Consider the following 23,935-nt stretch of genomic DNA (forward strand, 5'->3'; position numbering starts at 1 on the left):
TAGGGTTTTCTTTTAAAAAACGGATCGGTTTTCTTAAAAAAACCTGGCGGCAACGGCTACCTCGTCGGTCCGGTGAGACACGGCGGCGACGGCTGGGCGAGGCGCCGCAGCGGCAAGGCGGCGTGACAGCAGGCAGTGGGCTGGGCAGCGGGCGGCGGCTACGGCTGCGGGCGGGGCGAGGCGGCGGTGGCGGGTGGTGGTGACGGTGGGGGGCTGGTATTTAAGAGGGGGTGACTTGGGGAGGGGGCAAGGGGAGGGGATCCCGGCTCGGACTCCTCGAGTCGGCGGCGGCGCGGCATGGCCGGTCTCCTGGAAGGAGATGGCGCGCGGGGGAGGTGGGCCGGCGGCTGGGCTTCGGCCCAGTTAGCCTCTGCGCACTTAAAAAAACAATTCCACCGAAACTAAAAAAATCCTAGAAAATAAAATAAAAATTTAAAAATGCCAAAACAAATTTTCACCGTCTAAATGAAATATTTAGAACGAGATGAACATTTTCTTGGCCCTAAAATGCAATTTTGGAAACGTGCAATTTTCCTAATGCAAACAAAATTGCAATAAAATCCAAATAAAAACAAATAATTGATTTCAATATTTTTCCTCCCATATTTCATTTATTTTGGAGAAGTCATATTGTCTCCCCTCATATATTTTATTATGAAATATTTTCGGAGAGAAAAATAATTAAAACCAAAATCCTCGTTTCAAAATTTGATAAAATCAAATTTGAAAACTGGGGAAATCCTCAACTCTCTCCGAGGGTCCTTGAGTTGCTTAGGATTTCGAGGATCGCGAGACGAAATGCAATAAAATATGATATGCAAGGATGATCTATGTATAACATTCCAAATTGAAAATTTGGGATGTTACAAACCTACCCCCCTTAAGATGAATTTCGCCCTCGAGATTCGGGTTGGCTAGAAAATAGGTGTGTGTGGTCTTTGCGAAGATCATCCTCTCGTTCCCAGGTGGCTTCGTCCTCGGTATGGTGGCTCCACTGAACTTTGCAAAACTTGATAACCTTGTTGCGGGTGACTCGACTGGCAAACTCCAAAATCTTGATTGGCTTCTCCTCATAAATCAAATCATTGTCCAAACTGGATCGCTTCCAAGGGTACGGTATCTCTTAGCGGTATATCGGCCATCTCCGCATGGCACTTCTTCAACTGGGAAACGTGAAACACATCGTGAACTCCCGATAGTCCTTCGGGTAACTCCAACTTGTAGGCAACTTCTCCCATCCATTCCAAAATACGATACGGTCCTACAAATCTCGGGGCTAACTTTCCCTTAACTCCAAAACGTTTCATTGCTCGCAAAGGTGATACTCGCAGATACGCTCTGTCTCTGATTTCATAGGTTACCTCCTTGCATTTCTAATCTACATAACTCTTATGCCTGGACTGAGCTATCTTCAGTCTATCCCGAATCAGTTATCTTTCTCCTCAGACTCTTTGATCAAGTCTGGTCCAAACAACTATCGGTCTCCAACTTCATCCCACATCAGCGGTGTTCTGCACCTTCATCCATACAAGGCTTCGAACGGTGCCATCTTCAGACTAGCTTGGTAACTATTGTTGTATGAGAACTCTGTGTAAGGCAAATTATCATCCCAACTAGATCCATAATCTAGCGCATAGGCTCTCAACATATCGTCCAGAATATGATGACTCTCTCGGTCTGTCCATCGGTCTGCGGGTGGAATGCGGTACTGAACTCTAATCTCGTTCCCAAAGTTTGGTGCAGTTGATGCCAAAACTTTGAGGTAAATTGTGTTCCTCTATCTGATACGATGGTCCTCGGAACTCCATGCAGACATACGATCCTGGTCATATATATCTTGGGAAACTTTGCATTGGTATAAGTTGTTTTCACTGGGATAAAGTGTGCCACTTTGGTTAAGCAGTCAACTACTACCCATATAGAATCATAACCTGATTTGGTCCTGGGCAATCCGGTGATAAAATCCATGCCAAGTTTATCCCACTTCCATTCGGGTATCGGCATAGGTTGTAGCAATCCTGCTGGCTTTTGATGCTCTCCCTTCACTCTCTGACATACATCACATACGGCTACATACTCAGCAATATCCTTCTTCATCCCTGTCCACCAGAAACATTCCTTCAAATCCAAATACATCTTGGTGTTTCTAGGGTGCATCGAGTACAGTGAGTCATGAGCCTCCTGAAGTATTAATTTCCTGATCTTTGTGTTATTTGGCACATAAACATGGTCCTCAAACCATAAGGTGTCATGTTCATCCTCACGAAAACCTTTGGCCTTTCATTTGCTCATTTTCTCTTTTATCTCCGCAATCTCTTTGTCATCCTTCTGACCTTCTCGAATCTTTCCTAAAAATGTAGAATGAACCTCCATTGTTGCAACAAAACCTCTAGGAACAATCACCAATCGAAGTTCCCGAAGATCCTCTGCTAACTCCTTCAGCAATCATGTGCTCACTAGGGTATTAGCATAACTCTTCCGGCTCAAAGCGTATGCTATGACATTGGCCTTTCCTGGATGATAGTGCAGCTTCATATCATAATCCTTTATAAGCTCCAGCCATCTTCTCTGCCTAAGGTTCAGCTCCTTCTGTGTGAAAATGTACTTCAAACTCTTATGATCCGTGTACACATCACAATGGTTTCCAATAAGGTAATGTCTCCAAGTCTTCAACGCATGCACTACGGCTGCTAGCTCGAAATCATGTGTGGCATAATTCAACTCATGTGGTTTTAGTTGTCGTGAGACATACGAAACAACTCTTCTGTCCTGCATAAGCACACTTTCAAGTCCTAAGGGAGAGGCGTCGCAATACACTTGGAAATCCTTACGTATATCTGGCAGTGTCAGCACTGGGGCTGTAGTCAAACGTTTCTTCAACTCCTGGAAACTTGCCTCGCAATCTTCCGTCCATTTAAACTTGGTATCCTTCTTCAATAATTCCGTCATTGGGTTCGCGATCTTGGAAAAATTCTCAATGAATCTTCGATAGTATCCTGCGAGCCCAAGAAAACTGCGGATCTCGCTAACTAAAGTGGGTGCCAACCATTCAGTGACTGACTAAACCTTGGTGGGGTCCACTGCTATACCTTCTCCTGATATAACATGTCCAAGGAATGCGACTTCCTTCGACCAAAACTCGCATTTGCTGAACTTGGCATACAACTGATGTTCCCTGAGTTTCTTGAGAACTAAACGCAAATGCTCCTTGTGCTCCTCTTCATTCTTCGAATATACCATTAGATCATCAATGAACACCACAACAAACTTATCCAAATATCCCATGAACACCTTGTTCATCATGCTCATGAAATAGGCAGGGGTGTTAGTTAGTCCAAACGACATGACCGTATATTCGTATAACCCGTACTGTGTGGTGAATGCTGTCTTTGGTATATCTTTCTCTCGTATCTTCAACTAATGGTATCCTGATCGTAGATCGATCTTCGAAAACACCTTAGCTCCTTGCAGCTGGTCAAACAGATCATTGATCATCGGCAATGGGTACTTGTTCTTGATTGTCACTTCATTCAAGGCTCGATAATCAACAACCATTCTTAGGGACTTATCCTTCTTCTCGACCAAAAGCACTGGGGCTCCCCACGGTGATGAACTCCGTCGAATGTAACCTTTCTCCAATAACTCCTTGATCTGTTTCTTAATCTCCTCCAGATCATTCGTGGGCATCCGATACGGTCTCTTGGATATTGGCCCTGTGCCTGGCAATAGCTCTATCAAAAACTCGATATCTCGATCCGGTGGCATGCCTGGTAACTCCTCTGGGAAAACATCAGGGCAATCCTTTACTGCAGGCACTTCCTCCTGAACAACTCCCATGAGGGCATTTACTTGGCTACTTCTTGGCGCATGCCTAGATATATACTTGATCCTTTTTCCCTCCGGGGTGGTGAGACAAATTAACTTACTAACACAGTCAATGCTTCCTCTGAATTTTGACATCCAGTCCATTCCTAATATCACATCCAATCCTTGTGACTCCAAGATAATTAGGTCAGACGGAAAAACATGGTTGCCAATGGTTAAGGGTATCTGGTCGCACCATCGACTAGCCATATACTCTGCTCTAGGTGAACTTACTAATAGAGGGGTCCTAAGGGTTTGGGTCGGTAGTTTAAACTTATCCACGAATTCCCTTGATATGTATGAATGTGATGCACCTGTATCAAAAAGAACAAGAGCGGTAAATGACTTAACCAAAAACTTACCTATAACCGCGTCTGGCTGCTCTTCGACCTCCTCCACGTTAACGTGGTTCACTTGTCTTTTGTTGAATGGATTGGGCTTCTTCCCAGCGCTCCCATTTCCGTTTCCATTCTTCCCTTCAGGGCACTCCATGGCATAGTGTCCAGTCTTCCCGCACTTGAAACAGGTAACGTGGCTTAGGTCTCTCTTGGTGGGTGTGGCTGGATTGGGGCGGTTCTAATTGTTGCCTGCTCCATTCCCATTCCTTGGGCCAGTATGGTTATGGTTACTTCCTCCATTATGGGTGTGGCCTCCATGGTTATGAACAAGTCCTCCCGAATTCAGGGTTAGGTGAGGCTTCTGCTGAGCTCCTGAGTTATACCTCCCTTGTCCATACTTCCTCTTACGGTTCTCAATCTGCTGCTGCTTCCCTTCAATCATAAGAGCCTTATCTACCAACTCCTGGTAGTTTTTGAATGTTGCCACCATCAATTGCATGCTCATCTCATCATTCAGCCCTTCCATAAACTTCTCCTGCTTTGTGGCATCTGTGGCCACATCATCAGGGGCATAGCGAGATAACTTGCTAAACTCATCCGCGTACTGAGCCATAGTATGGTTCCCCTGGCGTAAGTTGCGAGACTCATGCTTCTTCATACTCATAGCTCCAGTTGAGACATGGGCTGTACGGAAAGCTTGCTGAAACTGGTCCCATGTCACCGTGGCTATAGGGTAGGTGACAGTGTAATTCTCCCACCATGAGGCTGCTGGTCCATCCAACTGATGTGCGGCAAAACACACCTTCTCAGCATCGGTACATCCTGCAGTGGTTAACTCCGTGCCAATCCCGTAGAGCCAATCATCTGCTACTATAGGCTCGGTGCTACTGGAAAACTCCAGCGGCTGCAACCTCAGAAAACGGGCTAAGTTGTCAACTGGTGGTGGTGGTGGATTGTTGTTGTTGTTGTTGTTTCCTTGGTTCTGAACTAACAACTGCATCAGGGTATTCTGTTGCTGGATCAACTGAGTGAGCTCCAGTGGGAAGACAAACCCGGGGTCACGTCTCGGAGGAATCTGATGGGTTTTAGAGGGGAGAGAATTAGAATAGAATGAGGTCTAATGAGAAAGAACTATCCATATGCACATGAGACAAACACAATCATTTCACTCAATCAATCAATCAAGGGCATACAATCGGTCTAGAACTATCGCAAAAGTGCTCGGACTACACTATTTACATGGTGGAATACTACTACTGATGTGGTGGTCTACTAAAAATATTCCTTGGTTGAAGACTCCATGATATCTGCTCCAGCTTCGTCTTCAAAGTCATCATCACTAAGGTTGGAGTCAGTGTCGTCAATGATGATGTAGTCCTCCGGGCGAATCTCCTTGGGTTCTTCGCCTTCTCCTCCCGGTGCGGGGTCTCCCAGAAATACTCCTAGATTCCTTTGTAGATCGTCATTCTTCTCCACTAGTACGACGATTTCCTCCTCATAATCTTCACGTGTAGCCTTAAATTCTTCCTCTAGTTCCATGATCCTTGTCATCGCGTTCTTCAGATCCATCATGCCTGCGCACATCTGATTCTCCTGGCGTCGAATGTGCTGGTTTAGTTCCTGGATGAAAGCTGCAATTGATCTATCCTTCCCGGTGCTGATCATCTCCCATTGCTTATTTCGGCGCCCACAAATCTGATAGATAGTATCCTTAAGATCCTTGTGATAAACTTCTCCAATGCGTCCCATGGTGATGTGAGCTGCCATACTCTTGCCTAGACTCCAGGTTGGGGCATCAAAAGAAAACTCTATGGGTTTAGTGACTAGCATGAAGGTCCTTCCTGGAACTTGAACTTGAATCATCCATCGCTCCTCTTCTGGTAAAGTGGCGTTGTATGTCCCGGTGAAGCTTGGTATTCCAATGTTCAGGTACCTAGTGACTTCCTTCAAGTGTCGTCCAAAACGTGCTTCTTCATCCGGTTGTGCAAACTTGTTCCTTGCATCCGCCATCCTAAAGAGTGGAAAATGAAGAGGAGTCAGAAATGAGAAGAGAATAGTGATCTATGATTTAGCTTAGTGGTCGTGTCCTACACTCAACGTGTGCTCTGATACCATCTTGTAGCGACCCGACCTCAAACGGCCAAGTCTCTATGCTTCAGTGTCATCCCTGGATCGGTAATGCTGACACACACAGTACTCGAGGATTTATAACAGAGTAGCAATCACACACTTATTACATCGAATGTCTCCAAAGAGAACTTATTGCAATAAATATGGCTTAAGGCCATCTAATACGATAACAGCGGAAGGCTTGGAAGATAAAGTGAGTCCATCAACTCCATTGACATAGCTGAGCTGCACGGCGACGACCTAACAAACCTTACTCCTCGTCTGAAAAGTCTGCAACATAATACGTTGCAGCCCGAAAACGGGGCAGCACATGGAATATGCTGGCAAAGTAACACATAGAGCAAGAACAGAATAATGCTATCACTACATGCATATTTGGCTAGTGGAAAGCTCTATGGTTATAGTTTTTGCGAAAAGCCAATTTTTCAATACAACAAAGGAATAATTTTTAAGTTAACTATCATGGTAGTTGAAACATCATTGAGAAGGTTCCTCCAACTCAATCCCAACTAAAGTAATTATCAACCCAACAATATTAATTTAGAGTGATGAGATACTTAAGATACTCCAAGTACTAGATACTCAAGATGTCCATAACCGGGGACACGGCTAACCATGATTAGTTTGTACACTCTGCAGAGGTTTGCGCACTTTTCCCCACAAGACTCGATCTCCTCCGTTGGATTTCTCGCACTACATGGTGTAAAAAGGATGACCGAGACATAGTCTTTCAGGAACATTAACTCTCTACTCTGGGCAGACCATACCAAACCCACAACCCACTACCTGCTGATCCACCTCTTCAAGAGCTTCACGTAACTTACTCAACTATGCTAGAGCCCATAATATCTTGTGGCTGCACATGGAAGTTTCTAGCATGAATCATCTCAGTTCCCTTTGAGCCTGGGTGGCGGTCCATAGGAAGATCACACGGGTACTCCAGGATTTCCAAAAATACAGGCAACACTGGGTACTCCTGTAACGCCCTCGATGCGGCTATATCTCCCACGTGTCGAAGCACGACTTAGAGGCATAACCGCATTCAAAGCAATGTCGCAAGTGAGGTAATCTTCACACAACCCATGTAATACATAAGGGAAAGAGATACATAGTTGGCTTACAATCGCCACTTCACACAATTACATGAATAAAGCATTACATCAACCAGATACAATCATGGTCCGGCTACGGAACCAAAATAAAACAAGACTACACCAAATGCTACACAGATCCCCGGTCGACCCCAACTGGGCTCCACTACTGATCAACTGGAACGATACAACACAACGGACAAGGTCTTCATCGAGCTCCTCCTTGAGCTTGGTTGCATCATCTGCACGGTTCAACGGCACCTGCAATCTGGTTTTGGAAGTAATCTGTGAGCCACGGGGACTCAGCAATCTCGCACCCTCGGGATCAAGACCATTTAAGCTTATGGGTAAGGTAAAGGTATGAGGTGGAGCTGCAGCAAGTGACTAGCATATATGGTGGCTAACATACGCAAATGAGAGCGAGAAGAGAAGGCAAAGCACGATCGAGAAACTATGATCAAGAAGTGATCCTAGAACAACCTACGTCAAGCATAACTCCAACACCGTGTTCACTTCCCGGACTGCGCCGAGAAGAGACCATCATGGTTACACACGCGGTTGATGCATTTTAATTAAGGTCAACTTCAGGTTTTCTACAACCGAACGTTAACAAATTCCCATCTGCCCATAACCGCGGGCACGGCTTTTTAAAGTTCAATCCCTGCAGGGGAGTCCCAACTTAGCCCATGACAAGCTCTCACGGTCAACGAAGGATATACCTTCTCCCGAGACATTCCGATCAGACTCGGCATCCCGGTTCTACAAGACAACTTCGACAAGTTAAAACAAATCCAGCAACACTGCCCGAATGTGCCGACAAATCCCGATAGGAGCTGCACATATCTCGTTCTCAGGGCACACTCAGATTGTCCAAACTTCCGGTAGGCCAGCCCAGAGTTGCCCCTGGTGGCCACCAGCGGCTGATGAGGTGGACCAACACTCAAAGGAGCACTGGCCCGGGGGGGTTTAAATAAGATGACCCTTGAGTCCGCAGAACCCAAGGGAAAAAGAGGCTAGGTGGCGAATGGTAAAACCAAAGTTGGGCATTGCTGGAAGAGTTTTTATTCAAGGCGAACTGTCAAGGGGTTCCCATTATCACCCAACCGCGTAAGGAACACAAAATCCGGGAACATAACACCGATATGATGGAAACTAGGGCGGCAAGAGTGGAACAAAACACTAGGAAAAAGGCCGAGCCTTCCACCCTTTACCAAGTATATAGATGCATTAATTAAATAAGAGATATTGTGATATCCCAACAAGTAAACATGTTCCAACAAGGAACAACATCTCCATGTTCCAACAAGGAACAAACTTCGATCTGCACCTGCAACTAACAACGCTATAAGAGGGGCTGAGCAAAGCGGTAACATAGCGAAACAACGGTTTGCTAGGACAAGGTGGGTTAGAGGCTAGGTTCAACAATATGGGAGGCATGATAAGCAAGTGGTTGGTATGGCAGCATAGGCATAGCAAAAGAGCGAGCAACTAGCAAGCAAAGATAGAAGTGATTTCGAGGGAATGGTCATCTTGCCTGAAATCCCGCAAGGAAGAAGAACGAGTCCATGAAGAAGACACACGGACGAAGTCGAACGAATCCTCACAACTCTGGAATGGAACTGAAGCTCACGAGAAAGGCAACCCGGAAAGAAGCAAACAACATAGTAAACAACCAACACATAGACATGGCATGATGCACAAACAATTATGATGCATGTCCGGTTTAATGAATCATGGCATGGCAAAATGCACAAACAATCCTACAAATTAAGTGGAGCTCAACATGCAACTCCATTACATATTGATGAAACACCATGTGACTTATTTAGTTCTCTCTCGTTTATGTACCCAACAATATTAAATGTTCTTAGCATGGCAAGAGGGTGAAGCATAATTAAACTACCTAACTAGGCAAGTTTAAATGAGGCCGGAACAACAAACCACAAGTCCGGAAACTCCTCATGTGCATAATTTTAGGTTTGGCACTGTTCTGCCCTAAACCATATTTTATACTTGTTAAACATGCAAAGTAAGGCCACCATGATAATCTAGGCATATTTCCACCCCATTTACATATAAAGTTTATTAAATTTGGAGCTACGGTTATTTAGTTATGAATTAAATCATTTTAGCATGGCATAGGAGTAAATTAATGCAAACAACAGTTTAAGCATTTTTAACATGGATGAAAGTTGCATATTATTAAACTAGATGGAATTCTAAGCAAATTTCATATATAATTTATTTAGATCCGATGCACGGTTAATTAGATATTAGATGCAAGAAGTCTAGGGAGTTTTCTGTAAAAACAGGCGTCTCCGGATAAAAGACAAACTCGCAGATCTGAAAAAAAAAATACACTGGGCCGAATCTGCTGGAACTGGGCTGCTCACATTGGGCCTCATGGGCCGGCTTGTGGAGAGGTTGGGCACATCTGGGGAGGTAGGCTGGGCCTGCTGGGTCCAGGCCACGCGCGGAGGGACAGGGGCGCGGTCAACGGGGGCGAGGCGGCGCTGCGAGCGTCTCCTCCTGCTCGAGGCAGAAGCAGGGGAGGACAGCGACGACGCGGGACTTGGCAGCGGGCGATGAGGTAGAGCAACGGCAAGGCGAGGCAGGGATCGGCCAGATCCGGCGGGGGGTCGGGACTAGCACGACGACGAGGAGGTCGACGGCGAGCACCAGCGGTAGCGGGAACTCAGCGCGGCGGCACGAGCTTGCAGGGGAGGTCTGGGACGGCGGGATCCGGCCAGGAACGGGCGACCTGACGGAGGTCGGCCGGATCCGGAGCAAACTATGGCGGCTTGAGGCGCCGACGCGACAAGTCCTTGGCGTCGGGGCTCCTGTCCAAAGGGCAAGAGAGAGAGCTTAGGGAAAGGAGAAAGTGGGTAGGAGAAGAAAGGACAGCAGGGGAGGGCGAGGGAGTCCGGCTCAATCAAGATGGGGAAGGGCGGCCGGGGATGCTGCCCCTGTGGGCGCGCTGTTGCGAGGAGCAGCGGGCGCTGGACATCCGGGAGCGCAGAAGCGAGGGGATCGAGGAACGGAGCGCGGTGGTTGGTCGGGCACTGAAATAGAGAAGAGGCAGTGGGGTGGCGGCGGCTAGGAGGATCCCTAGGAAAAAGGGTTAGGTTCAAAATGGACTAGGGGTAGACTAAAAATATACATCACGTATTAGGTTAGGGGCTAACTCGACCCTACGATCGCAATTGGACGATCACGAATAAATTAGCTAGGGAGCCCAAATAAGAAAACGGAGACGTTTTGTAGATGTTTGGGGATGATCCGGATCCAACGGTGACGACTGTCCGGGTCGCGTCCGGGGAAGATTTCGGACGCGCGCGGGAGGAGGTCCGCGGACTAACGAGAGAGGTTAGGTAGGGCCTGGCGGTGAGAGGTAGACTGTGCAGATGGTCTCGAGCTGAGAGAAGAGAAGAGAGGGAGGCCCGGCGACTGTTTCCGAAGACCGAAAACATCCGACGTTAGACCGACTATAATGCCGCTATAGTTTAACGGTTGGGCTATCAAATAGACTCTGAATGCGATGAAACTTGACAGGAGGTCTATCTACACTAAAATAAGACCGCACGCCAACTTTCAACTCATTCCGAGAACATTTTACGGCCACTTATAAAATAATTATTCGGACGTGCCGCGGGCATGTGCAAGTGTGTCTGGGCTCAGAACGGACCACGGATGGAACTGGGGAACCCGGACGGATGCAAGTTTTGAAAACATGATGATGCAATGCACATGATGACATGACAAGATGCGACACGCAAGCAAATGACAAAGCAACAACAGCGAATAACTGGAAGACACATGGCACAACGGTCTTGGGGCGTCACAACACTCCACCACTACAAGAGGATCTCGTCCCGAGATCTAGAATGGCACCGAAGGGAAAACGGAAGAGAAAGAGAAGAGGTAAAACTAAGTTGCTTCTTTGACAAACGAGTGAAACCAAAGAACCTTGAAAAGGTTAAGCCCTTTCAAGAAAAGAATACAACGGAGATGAGCAAAGTTGAAAAAAACTCCGTTAGAAAAGAGAAACAAGGAAGAACAACTTCGGGCAGCACTCCGATTGAAACAAAAAGGAATTGAATAAGAACTTGGCAAGATGAGAGGATACTTGATGAGATCAAACATACTCCCTCCGGAACTATTTAAAGAATGGTACTAGGGGTAAGAACGATTTGAGACGGCACTCCGGTTGAAAAGTGAGGCAAAACTTGATAAGATGAGAGAACTTGAAAAGAGTGCATGATACTCCGGTTAAATGGACAAGCACGAAAAGAACAAGATATTTGCCAAAACGAGATGATGAGTGAATATAGCAACAATACAAAGCCTTCAGAATGAAATAAAAGAGTGGAGTGGAATGAACGAAGGGAAACAAGATCTTTGAGAGAGCACGCTTACAACAAAAGCTAGAACGAAGTTGTTGGAAAAACCAACAACGAAAAGAATAAATTTGATATGGTCTTATGGAATACATCTCAAATTATGAGGTGACAACCTGCCACTCATGGGAAAGAATTTGATTGATAAGAACAAGGAGACGAGAACTTATTTCACCCGTAGGATAAATGAAGAACTTGGATCATATATGAGCAACATAATAGAAACAATCCTTAGGAGAAGCTTTAGGTGAAGTATAGCCCAAGATGACTCCAACGAAGAGGTTGATCTATTTAAGATATCTCAATCTTGACAACATGTGAATCATGAACCACATAGGGGAAATCATCAAGAATGACATAACACCACCTCAAATGATACGGTATAACGAAATGGACTTCGGATTGCAAGATGAAGAATGCTTGAGCTCCTCTGAAAATAATCTCGATGGACACTTCGAGAAGGAATTATGTCCTTGATGAACCAACATGTAGAGCCTCCATGACGAACTCCGGTAATAAAAGAAATGATCAAACGAAATGAAAGAGAAGTTGAAACACAAGGTGAAGACTTGCAATGATTAGATGGATCTTCATGATGAGAAAATTGAGAGAGCTTGGAACTCCGGGAAAAGAAAGGATAAGGCATTTCGAACCGAGAATGTGATAAGATGAACCTCCGGAATAAGGAATTAATCACTTGGATGAAAACAAGAATAAGAATTATGTTACGCGTATCCTTCACCAATTAAATTGATGACAATCAACGGATTTGACATATTACTTATTCTCGTTGAAAATATTAAGAGAGATATAACATAAACTTGGGAAGGTCTTCAACGAACCACCGGAATGATTGGAATGACGAATGAATTGATATGATAACATCGGAAGAGAATCCTGGAAGAACCACCGTAAGAATTGAACAACGAATGAAGTAAAAGTATGAATCACCGGTAAGAATTGTGGAATGAACAAAGCAAAGGCACAATTCACCGGGAAGAATATGAAGAACGAATGAAGATACTTGAGGGGATTTAGATACATGAGACCGAATATATCACGAGCTGATTAGAGTATGCTTGAATGATACACCGGTAAGATTTGGAGAATGATAGCTGAAGTTTGAGAATGAATAAGTCTTCTGAAATGATGGGCTCCGGAGAACCGAACTGAAAGACTACTGAATTACTCCGGATGGGTGAAAAGAAATTCTCACAACCGAAACAATTATGGGAGGAAGGCAGAGAATGGGGTAAGATTTAAAAGAAACTCTTCTTCGGTCTTCAAAATCTGAGAATGACGATGAGAAACACCACCAAATTGTTGAGATACTCCGGGATGAAAAATGGAAAGGTTGAGCCAATGGTGAAAAGAATTTGAAAGATCTTGGAGTAAAACATTTGACTGATGACAATTCATTCTTACGTCAAACTTCGAAAAGAATTTGATGGTAGCTCCGGGAAAATAGAAGAGTCAGGTAAGATCCTGGAAAAAGACCTGTGGGTTAGGGCCCATTCAAAAGAAACATCGTAGAACGATTCAAAAGAGAGAAAACACCGGTTGAATTAAATGACATGAATGAGGGAACATCCTCGAAAGAGCTTGAACGAATGTAGAGTGGAAACACAAATCTTCAAGATATCTTCAGCACTCCGGAATAATAAATAGCAAGAAGTGGAATGATAATGAGGTGCACCGGCATGAGAGGGTATTTGAAATACGGAAAAGAATATGATCAACACCGAAAGCTTGAATTGGATCCACCGGAGAAGAAAATGAGTGAAGAGTGATGAACTTGAAGCTCCGTTAGAATCTTCATGAGAAACACCGGATAAGAATATTGATGGAAAAGAATGGGGAGACTTCATAACCAATAAGATGGATACTTGATTAAGAATTTTGAGTCCTCGAAGAAAAAAGGGAGGGTGGGTGGGAAAACAAAGTCAACTTGGAGACGAATGAAACAAACACCATTGAGAAGAACTGATACTTGATCTAGCGGATGTTGAAATGATCGGATCCACTTGAAGAGAAAACACGCCGATTGAAAAGGATTGGAAAGACAATCTCGATGATCAAGAAGGATTAGTGTTCACATCGGGGTATGAGAACACCGCTTAGGAAAAAGTATGGAATCAACATTTGACTTCGAAGCAACTCGAATACCACAACTCAAAAACAAAAACAAAGGATTGGCTTGCAGAATAAGCCGGAACAAACATATGATAGAGATTTCGTCCGAAGTTTTCGTGGTGGGGCCTACACGGGCTCGATCGTACAGCACCGTCATGTACAAGGCAGTGCACATGACATACGAAGCGTCCCCGAGTCGGCCTAGCCAAGGACTCTTTAAGACACAATGAGACCACTATAAAACCAACCGTGGATAGGCGGACCACTAGACATCGAACCCCAATTTCATATCATACATCTGTCGGAAAGATATCCTAATAGCTACTTGAATTCCCACTTATAAACTCCCGAAATTTTTCCGGTTATGCAATCAGGTGTTGGGGATACAGGGGAAGCATAATATCTCACCCAAACTAACAAATCCTACATCCAGCTGTATCCATCCTTCAACACATAACCAAGAAACCTTCGGAAATCGTCTATCTCAACCTTCGAAAAGCATCCGTTATACAAGTTATGGCAATACTCCCGAACTCCCGCCCCAGTACTGGGTGGCGTCGAGGTTATCTCACCAACAACTGCATAAAAGAGATTTTCGATGTCGGTGAACTAAACTCAGGTATTCCAGAACTACAATGATAAAATTGTGACGACAACACCTCGGAGCTCAACTCCTCGGGACACTGCCACAACCCCTAAATGACAGGAGGCACCAAGAACAATGTTCTCGTCACAAAACCATCGGAACGATTCCAAGATACCCGCGTGATCCTAAAATTTTTTTAGTGAAATTTGAGAAGATAAGAGTCAAAACTCTATGTCAGGATGCCTTACCAGAGCGATGAAGGGACTGGGGAGTAAAAAGAATTCCTAAACTCTCCGATATATAATTCCTAAAAGACTCAAAACATTTTTTCTAGACTCAACTCATCAGCTAATTCGATCAAGCAGGGGGCTCCTAAGGTCGGGGAAGGCTCTGATTACCAACTTGTAACGCCCTCGATGCGGCTATATCTCCCACGTGTCGAAGCACGACTTAGAGGCATAACCGCATTGAAAGCAATGTCGCAAGTGAGGTAATCTTCACACAACCCATGTAATACATAAGGGAAAGAGATACATAGTTGGCTTACAATCGCCACTTCACACAATTACATGAATAAAGCATTACATCAACCAGATACAATCAAGGTCCGGCTACGGAACCAAAATAAAAGAAGACTACCCCAAATGCTACACAGATCCCCGATCGACCCCAACTGGGCTCCACTACTGATCAACTGGAACGAAACAACACAAAGGACAAGGTCTTCATCGAGCTCCTCCTTGAGCTTGGTTGTGTCATCTGCACGGTTCAACGGCACCTGCAAGCTGGTTTTGGAAGTAATCTGTGAGCCACGGGGACTCCGCAATCTCGTAGCCTCGCGATCAAGACTATTTAAGCTTATGGGTAAGCTAAAGGTATGAGGTGGAGCTGCAGCAAGCGACTAGCATATATGGTGGCTAACATACGCAAATGAGAGCGAGAAGAGAAGGCAAAGCACGATCGAGAAACTATGATCAAGAAGTGATCCTAGAACAACCTATGTCAAGCATAACTCCAACACCGTGTTCATTTCCCGGACTCCGCCGAGAAGAGACCATCACGGTTACACATGCAGTTGATGCATTTTAATTAAGGTCAACTTCAGGTTTTCTACAACCGGACGTTAACAAATTCCCATCTGCCCATAACCGCGGGCACGGCTTTCGAAAGTTCAATCCCTGTAGGGGAGTCCCAACTTAGCCCATGACAAGCTCTCACGGTCAACGAAGGATATACCTTCTCCCGAGACATTCCGATCAGACTCGGCATCCCGGTTCTACAAGACAACTTCGACAAGTTAAAACAAATCCAGCAACACCACCCGAATGTGCCGACAAATCTTGATAGGAGCTGCACATATCTCGTTCTCAAGGCACACTCAGATTGTCCAAACTTCCGGTATGCCAGCCCAGAGTTGCCCCTGGTGGCCACCAGCGGCTGACGAGGTGGACCACACTCAGAGGAGCACTGGCCCGGGGGGGTTTAAATTAGATGACCCTTGAGTCCGCGGAACCCAAGGGAAAAAAGAGGCTAGGTGGCGAATGGTAAAACCAAAGTTGGGCATTGCTGGAAGAGTTTTTATTCAAGGCGAACTGTCAAGGGGTTCCCATTATCACCTAACCGCGTAAGGAACACAAAATCCGGGAACATAACACCGATTTGACGGAAACTAGGGCGGCAAGAGTGGAACAAAACACTAGGCAAAAGGCCGAGCCTTCCACCCTTTACCAAGTATATAGATGCATTAATTAAATAAGAGATATTGTCATATCCCAACAAGTAAACATGTTCCAACAAGGAACAATATCTCCATGTTCCAACAAGGAACAAACTTCGATCTACACCTGCAACTAACAACGCTATAAGAGGGGCTGAGCAAAGTGGTAACATAGCCAAACAACGGTTTGCTAGGACAAGGTGGGTTAGAGACTAGGTTCAACAATATGGGAGGCATGATAAGCACGTGGTAGGTATCGCAGCATAGGCATAGCAAAAGAGCGAGCAACTAGCAAGCAAAGATAGAAGTGATTTCGAGGGTATGGTCATCTTGCCTGAAATCCCGCAAGGAAGAAGAACGAGTCCATGAAGAAGACACACGGACGAAGTCGAACGAATCCTCACAACTCCGGAATGGAACCGAAGCTCACAAGAAAGCCAACCCGGAAAGAAGCAACAACATAGTAAACAACCAACACATAGACATGGCATGATGCACAAACAATTATGATGCATGTCCGGTCTAATGAAGCATGGCATGGCAAAATGCACAAACAATCCTACAAATTAAGTGGAGCTCAACATGCAACTCCGTTGCATATTGACGAAACACCACGTGACTTATTTAGTTCTCTCTCGTTTATGTACCCAACAATATTAAATGTTCTTAGCATGGCAAGAGGGTGAAGCATAATTAAACTACCTAACTAGGCAAGTTTAAATAAGGCCAGAACAACAAACCACAAGTCCGGAAACTCCTCATGTGCATAATTTTAGGTTTGGTACTGTTCTGCCCTAAACCATATTTTATAGTTGTTAAACATGCAAAGTAAGGCCACCATGATAATCTAGGCATTTTTCCACCCCATTTACATATAAAGTTTATTAAATTTGGAGCTATGGTTATTTAGTTATGAATTAAATCATTTTAGCATGGCATAGGAATAAATTAATGCAAACAACAGTTTAAGCATTTTCAACATGGATGAAAGTTGCATATTACTAAACTAAATGAAATTCTAAGCAAATTTCATATATAATTTATTTAGATCCGGTGCACGGTTAATTAGATATTAGATGCATGAAGTCTAGGGGTTTTCTATAAAACAGGCGTCTCCGAATAAAAGACAAACCCGTAGATCTGAAGAAAAAAAATACACTAGGCCGAATCTGCTGGAACTGGGCTGCTCACATTGGCCTCATGGGCCGGCTTGTGGAGAGGTTGGGCGCATCTGGGGAGGTAGGCTGGGCCTGCTGGATCCAGGCCACGCGCGGAGGGACAGGGGCGCGGTCAATGGGAGCGAGGCGGCGCTGCGAGCGTCTCCTCCTGCTCGAGGCAGAAGCAGGGGAGGACAGCGACGACGCGGGACTTGGCAGCGGGCGACGAGGCAGAGCAGTGGCGAGGCGAGGCGGGGATCGGGACTAGGACGACGACGAGGAGGTCGACCGCGAGCACCAGCGGCAGCGGGAACTCAGCGCGGCGGCACAAGCTTGCAGGGGAGGTCTGGGACAGCGGGATCCGGCCAGGAACGGGTGACCTGGCGGAGGTCGGCCGGATCCGGAGCAAACTGTGGCGGCTTGAGGTGCCGACGCGGCAAGTCCTTGGCGTCGGGGCTCCTGTCCAAAGGGCAAGAGAGAGAGCTTAGGGAAAGGAGAAAGAGGGTATGAGAAGAAAGGACAGCAGAGGAGGGCGAGGGAGTCCGGCTCGATCAAGATGGGGAAGGGCGGACGGCAATGCTGCCCCTGTGGGCGCGCTGTCGCGAGGAGCGGCGGGCGCTGGACGAGTCCGGGAGCGCAGAAGCGAGGGGATCGAGGAACGGAGCGCGGTGGTTGGTCGGGCACTGAAATAGAGAAGAGGCAGTGGGGTGGCGGCGGCTAGGAGGATCCCTAGGAAAAAGGGTTAGGTTCAAAATGGACTAGGGGTAGACTAAAAATATACATCACGTATTAGGTTAGGGGCTAACTCGACCCTACGATCGAAAAAATGTTAAAAATTTCTTGTTGTCTTATCCGCATTAGAAAAAATGAAGTAAAAAATAATTCAAATGGACGATCGCGGATAAAACAGCTAGGGAGCCCAAATAAGAAAATGGAGACGTTTTGTAGATGTTTGGGGATGATCCGGATCCAACGGTGACGACTGTCCGGGTCGCGTCCGGGGAAGATTTCGGACGCGCGCGGGAGGAGGTCCGCGGACTAACGAGAGAGGTTAGGTAGGGCCTGGCGGTGAGAGGTAGACTGTGCAGACGGTCTCGAGCTGAGAGAAGAGAAGATAGGGAGGCCCGACGACTGTTTCCGGAGACCGAAAACGTCCGACGTTAGACCGGCTATAATGCCGCTATAGTTTAACGGTTGGGCTATCAAACAGATTCCGAATGCGATGAAACTTGACAGGCGGTCTATCTACACTAAAATAAGACCGTACGCCAACTTTCAACTCATTCTGAGAACATTTTCCGGCCACTTATAAAATAATAATTCAGACGTGGCGCGAGCGCGTGCAAGTGTGTCTGGGCTCAGAACGGACCACGGATGGAACTGGGGGAACCCAGACGGATGCAAGTTTTGAAAACATGATGATGCAATGCACATGATGACATGACAAGATGCGACACGCAAGCAAATGACAAAGCAACAACAACGAATAACTGGAAGACACCTGGCACAACGGTCTTGGGGCGTCACAACTCCAGGTGCCTCAATCCACCCAGATGTGGATTTAAGTTGCCACCTTAAGTTGAACCATTAATTAACAATCTCACATCTGTCATGGATTTCACTCTCCCAAACCACGTCTACAAGCATAGAATAGCAATATGAGCAACACGTAGAAGTAACTCCCAAGGTTTTGAATATAACAGGGCAATAGGTTCTACCTCATCAACTACTTCCCAACCCACAAGTTAATAACATCCTAATCATGCAATGTTTGAGGATTGGAACTAATGCATAAAAACTGGGTGATGAAAGGGTATGATCAAAGTGTTACTTGCCTTGCTGATGATCCGCAAAACCTAGGGACTCCAAATTACACGCTTCGCACTCCGCGAATTCTATCGCAAACAAACAATAGCATACATAAGCAGTCAAACAAAGAGACACGGGTAAAACTCAAATAGGAGGATCTAACCAGAAAGTTCAACTTAAGAACTCCGGTTTGCAAAAATGATCAAATCAAACGGAGCAACGAAACTCAAACGGCGAAAGAAACAAGATCTGTTTACTAATCTGGACCTAGGTCAAATTTTACAATAGCAAAAGCTTGTTCAAGTTGGTTAAACGGAAAGAGGGTCTCAAGACGAAGATCTAGGCGCTTGAATTGCCTGATTCCGATAAACAAGCGAAAAGATAAACTAGAACGAAAATCGGATCAGAAATCGCGATCAGAAATAACCGCTGAAAAATCCGATTAAAGAAAACTGACGAACAGGCTAACAAACGAGCGTTCGTTGTCTGTAACTAACAAGCGAAAGCCGTTCGTTAAAACGAACGTAAGGACGAACGTCCTCTAAAAAGGAAAACCAGGAAAAACCGGCGAACCAAAAAAAATGAACTAGGGTTTTCTTTAAAAAACCGTATCGGTTTTCTTAAAAAAACCGGCGGCAATGGCTACCTCGTCGGTCCGGCGAGACACGATGGCGACGGCGGGGCGAGGCGCGACATCAGCGAGGCGGTGCGGCAGCGGGCGGCTGCGGCTGCGGCTGCGGGCGGTGCGAGGCGGCGGTGGCGGGTGGTGGTGGCGGTGGGGGGTGGTATTTAAGACGGGGGTGACTTCGGGAGGGGGCAAGGGGAGGGGAGTCCAGCTCGGACTCCTCGAGTCGGCTGGGCCGGCGGCTGGGCTTTGGCCCAGTTAGCCTCTGCGCACTTTTTTTAAAACAATTCCGCCAAAATTAAAGAAAATCCTAGAAAATAAAATAAAAATCTAAAAATGCCAAAACAAATTTTGACCGTCTAAATGAAATATTTAGAACGAGATGAACATTTTCTTGGCCCTAAAATGCAATTTTGAAAACGTGTAATTTTTCTAATGCAAACAAAATTGCAATAAAATCCAAATAAAACGAATAATTGATTTTAATATTTTCCTCCCATGTTTCATTTATTTTAGAGAAGTCATATTATCTCCTCTCATATATTTTATTATGAAATATTTTCAGAGAGAAAAAATAATTAAAACCAAAATCCTCGTTTCAATATTTGATAAAATCAAATTTGAAAACCGGGGAAATCCCCAACTCTCTCTGAGGGTCCTTGAGTTGCTTAGGATTTCGAGGATCGCGAGACGAAATGCAATGAAATATGATATGCAAGGATGATCTATAACATTCCAAATTGAAAATTTGGGATGTTACAGCTCGTCAAGTGGGTTTCCCGCTTAGAAGCCGAAGCTTCGGTGGACCACTCCAGCACGGAAAGGGCCAACGCATGCAAGCAACGCGCCCTATCACACCTCTGGCAAGTCCGACGCGAGGCGGAGGACGCCGGTGCCGGTGTTTAGCGTGTACCGCTGATGACGGCCGGCATTGTCTAGTTTGCTAAGAGTAAGTTAGTACTTATACGCTACTAGAGTATTAGTGGGAGTAGATAGTTAACTTGGTTATGATGGTTGTCAACGTGGAAGTTCAGTACTCTATATGTGGATCAGACCTGTTACTTTGCTCTGAATGTTGAACTTTCGGTTTGAACGTATGGAATGGGCTGTTTTTTTAAATGGGTTGCATTTGTCCTCCACGGGTTTAGAGGCTGACTTGTGGGCCTATCAAGTTGACGCGTACACAATTAAGAGATGATTGTACGTGGAGAGGATCACAGCAGGGACCCGCCAAGGTCATGGCAATACGCAAGCAAGTGCCTCCTTATTTCAATCCAATAAAAAATGGCTCCTCCGATTTCTGACATCTGGGTCCCATGCCATTGTCAATGTAGTCAATAAACGAGAGAGTTGCACAATGAGCGGCTGACACCAGGGACCCAGCAGCTCGCCAAGTTATTTTTGTTTTGGGTTAATTTGATAAATGCCACTCCAAATCTGGTGTTTCTAAGAAATGCCACTGCATTTTCCAAACTTTGAAAAATGCCATTTCATGACATTTCCAGTGGCATTTTTCGAAGTCTGGAGTGGCATTTTTCAAAGTTTGCAAATTACAGTTGCGTTTCCCAAAGTTTGCAAAAATTGCAGTGGCATTTTTCAAAGTTTGGAAATTGTAGTGGCATATTTATGAATCGCCATATTTGTTGTGGCATTTATCGAATTTGTTTTTAAGACGGAAGCAGGGTGTCAACTGGGCTGTGCGGGGCACTCTAGCCTGTCTAGATTGCCTTCTCCTTTATGTTTACCACAGACCATCCCACTAGTTTTTTTTCTTTTTGAAAATGGCTAGCCCAGTTTTTTTGTGACTTGCCAAGTAAGTCGCTTTGTCAAACCTTTTGGGCTACAAATCTTTCAAGACGAGGAGAGCTTCATTCGGCTGGACGAGAAAATGTCCTGTCAGTAATGAGAAATGGCTTGTACATTTTTAAAACACATCAAACCGGCAATTACTTTCAAATTTCTTTTTTTTTCATTTCAAGATCTTAAATTGCATTAATTTTTATGCATGGACAATTTGTTGGATTTTATCTTGATATACATTTATTTTTAAAGTCAGTTTGAATGTGACTCGAAATTTCGGTATTAAAAACAGTTCGGACCGCACCGAAATATGCAACATTTCATATAATTTTTTAACCGTGGCGACAATATGGGTTGTAATGCTAACAAAAAGAATATGGGCTCCAAAAAAACCTTAAGAATTAGCAAATGGGCTGTAAATTATTAGAAATAATGGTAGATGGGCTGTATGTTGTTTTCCACAGATTTGAGGCTTTCCTAAAAAAGGTTGACGCACAAGCAGTGACTGTTGGATGTCCAACCAACGGCCGTTGTGCTTCTTCAATCTCTGCTCTTTCTGCTCCAGCCGCTCAAACAAGCGCCGGCGGGACTGCCTGCTCCCTCCTCCCTGCGGCCGGCTGTACTACCGCGCAGGCCTCACCGCCCCACCGTACTCCCATCGCTGGCCTAGCCATCCCTCTACTCACCCACACCTACTGTTATTCTCCGGCGACGGCAGACGAACCAGTAAACCCTCGTACAGTCGTACTCCCCTCCGCGTGGGAATCAACTACCGAGTCTTCCCTGCCTCCGTGTCGTTCCCTTCCTAGGCCTCGCCGTCGTCCACCGCCCTGGAGCTCTCGGCGCGGCCTAGTCAACGTGGTCAACGACCGACATGTACCTGAAGTGGACTGTACGTGGAGAGGCTGACAGCTGGGTCCATGGCCGCACGCAAGGAAATACCTCCTTATTACGTGCAAAATAATGATTCCTCCACCTGACATCTGGAACCCACCGAAAGGGCCTCTATATTTCATGAAAAAACGTTACCGCCGCGAACAGGTCGGACCCACCAGCTATATCTTCGCATGCAAGGAAGTGCGTCCTTATTACGCACAAAAAAATGAATACTCCCCCTGCTAGTTGGGACCCAATATAGTGGCAGGATGACTTGTGGGCCTACTAAGTTAACGGGGACGGAGGGCTTTGTCAACTAAGTCAATATGCATGATTCTAGCTCCAGTGACCGTACGATGTCCATCCAACGACCGTAGTGCTTCTTCAACCTCTGGTCTTCTTGCTCCAGCCACCCAAACCAGCGCCGGTCGTGCCTCGTGCTCCTTCCTCCCATAGCCTGCTGCGATGCGGCGGAGGCCTCACCGCCCCCTACTATTCCCACAGCTGGCCAGGCCATCCCTGTACTCACCCACACCCCCTGTTATTCTGCGGTGACGACAACCTCACACCGCAGCGAACCAGAGAACCCTCATACTCCTCTACGCGTGGGCATCCACTGCCGCATCTTCCCCGGCTCCGCGTCGTCCCGTTCCTAGGCCTGGTTGTCGTCCACCGCCCTAGTGCTCTCGGTGCGGCGTGGTCAATGTGGTCAAGGAACGACTTCCATCGGAAGAGTACTATACGTGGAGAGGCTGACAGCTGGGTCCACGGCAGCTGCAAGGAAGTGCCTCCTTATTACACGGAAAATAATTATTCCTCCACCTGACAGCAGGGACCCACCGGATGGACCACCGTATTTGGCAAAAAAACGTTTCCCCCCTGACTGCTGGGACCCACCGGATGGGCCATCGTATTTCATGAAAAAAAACGTTCCCCCCGCTGTCAGCTCGGACCCACCGGAAGTGTCGCCTTATTACGCACAAAAAAATGAATACTCCCCCTGCTAGTTGGGACCCACCTTGGTGGGTGGCTGACTTGTGGGCCTACTAAGTTGACGGGGAGGAGTGCTTTGTCAACTTAGTCAATACGAACGATTCTAGCTCCAGTGACCGTACGATGTCCATCCAACGGCCGTTGTGCTTCTTCAACCTCTGGTCTTCTTGCTCCAGCCGCCCAAAGCAGCGCCGGTCATGTCGCATGCTCCTGCCTCCCGTGGCCGGTTGTGCTGCCACGGAGGCCTCACCACCCCTACTATTCCCATCGCTGGCCAGGCCCTGTGGCGACGGCAGCCTCACACCACAGCCGAACAAGTGAACCCTCGTACTCCTCTCCGCGCGGGCTTCCACTGCCATGTTTTCCCCGGCTCCGCGTCGTCCCTTTCCTAGGCCTCGCCGTCGTCCACCGCCCTGGTG

The sequence above is a fragment of the Triticum dicoccoides genome, chromosome 1A (genome assembly GCF_002162155.2).
Source record: "Triticum dicoccoides isolate Atlit2015 ecotype Zavitan chromosome 1A, WEW_v2.0, whole genome shotgun sequence".
NCBI classification, from domain to species: domain Eukaryota; kingdom Viridiplantae; phylum Streptophyta; class Magnoliopsida; order Poales; family Poaceae; genus Triticum; species Triticum dicoccoides.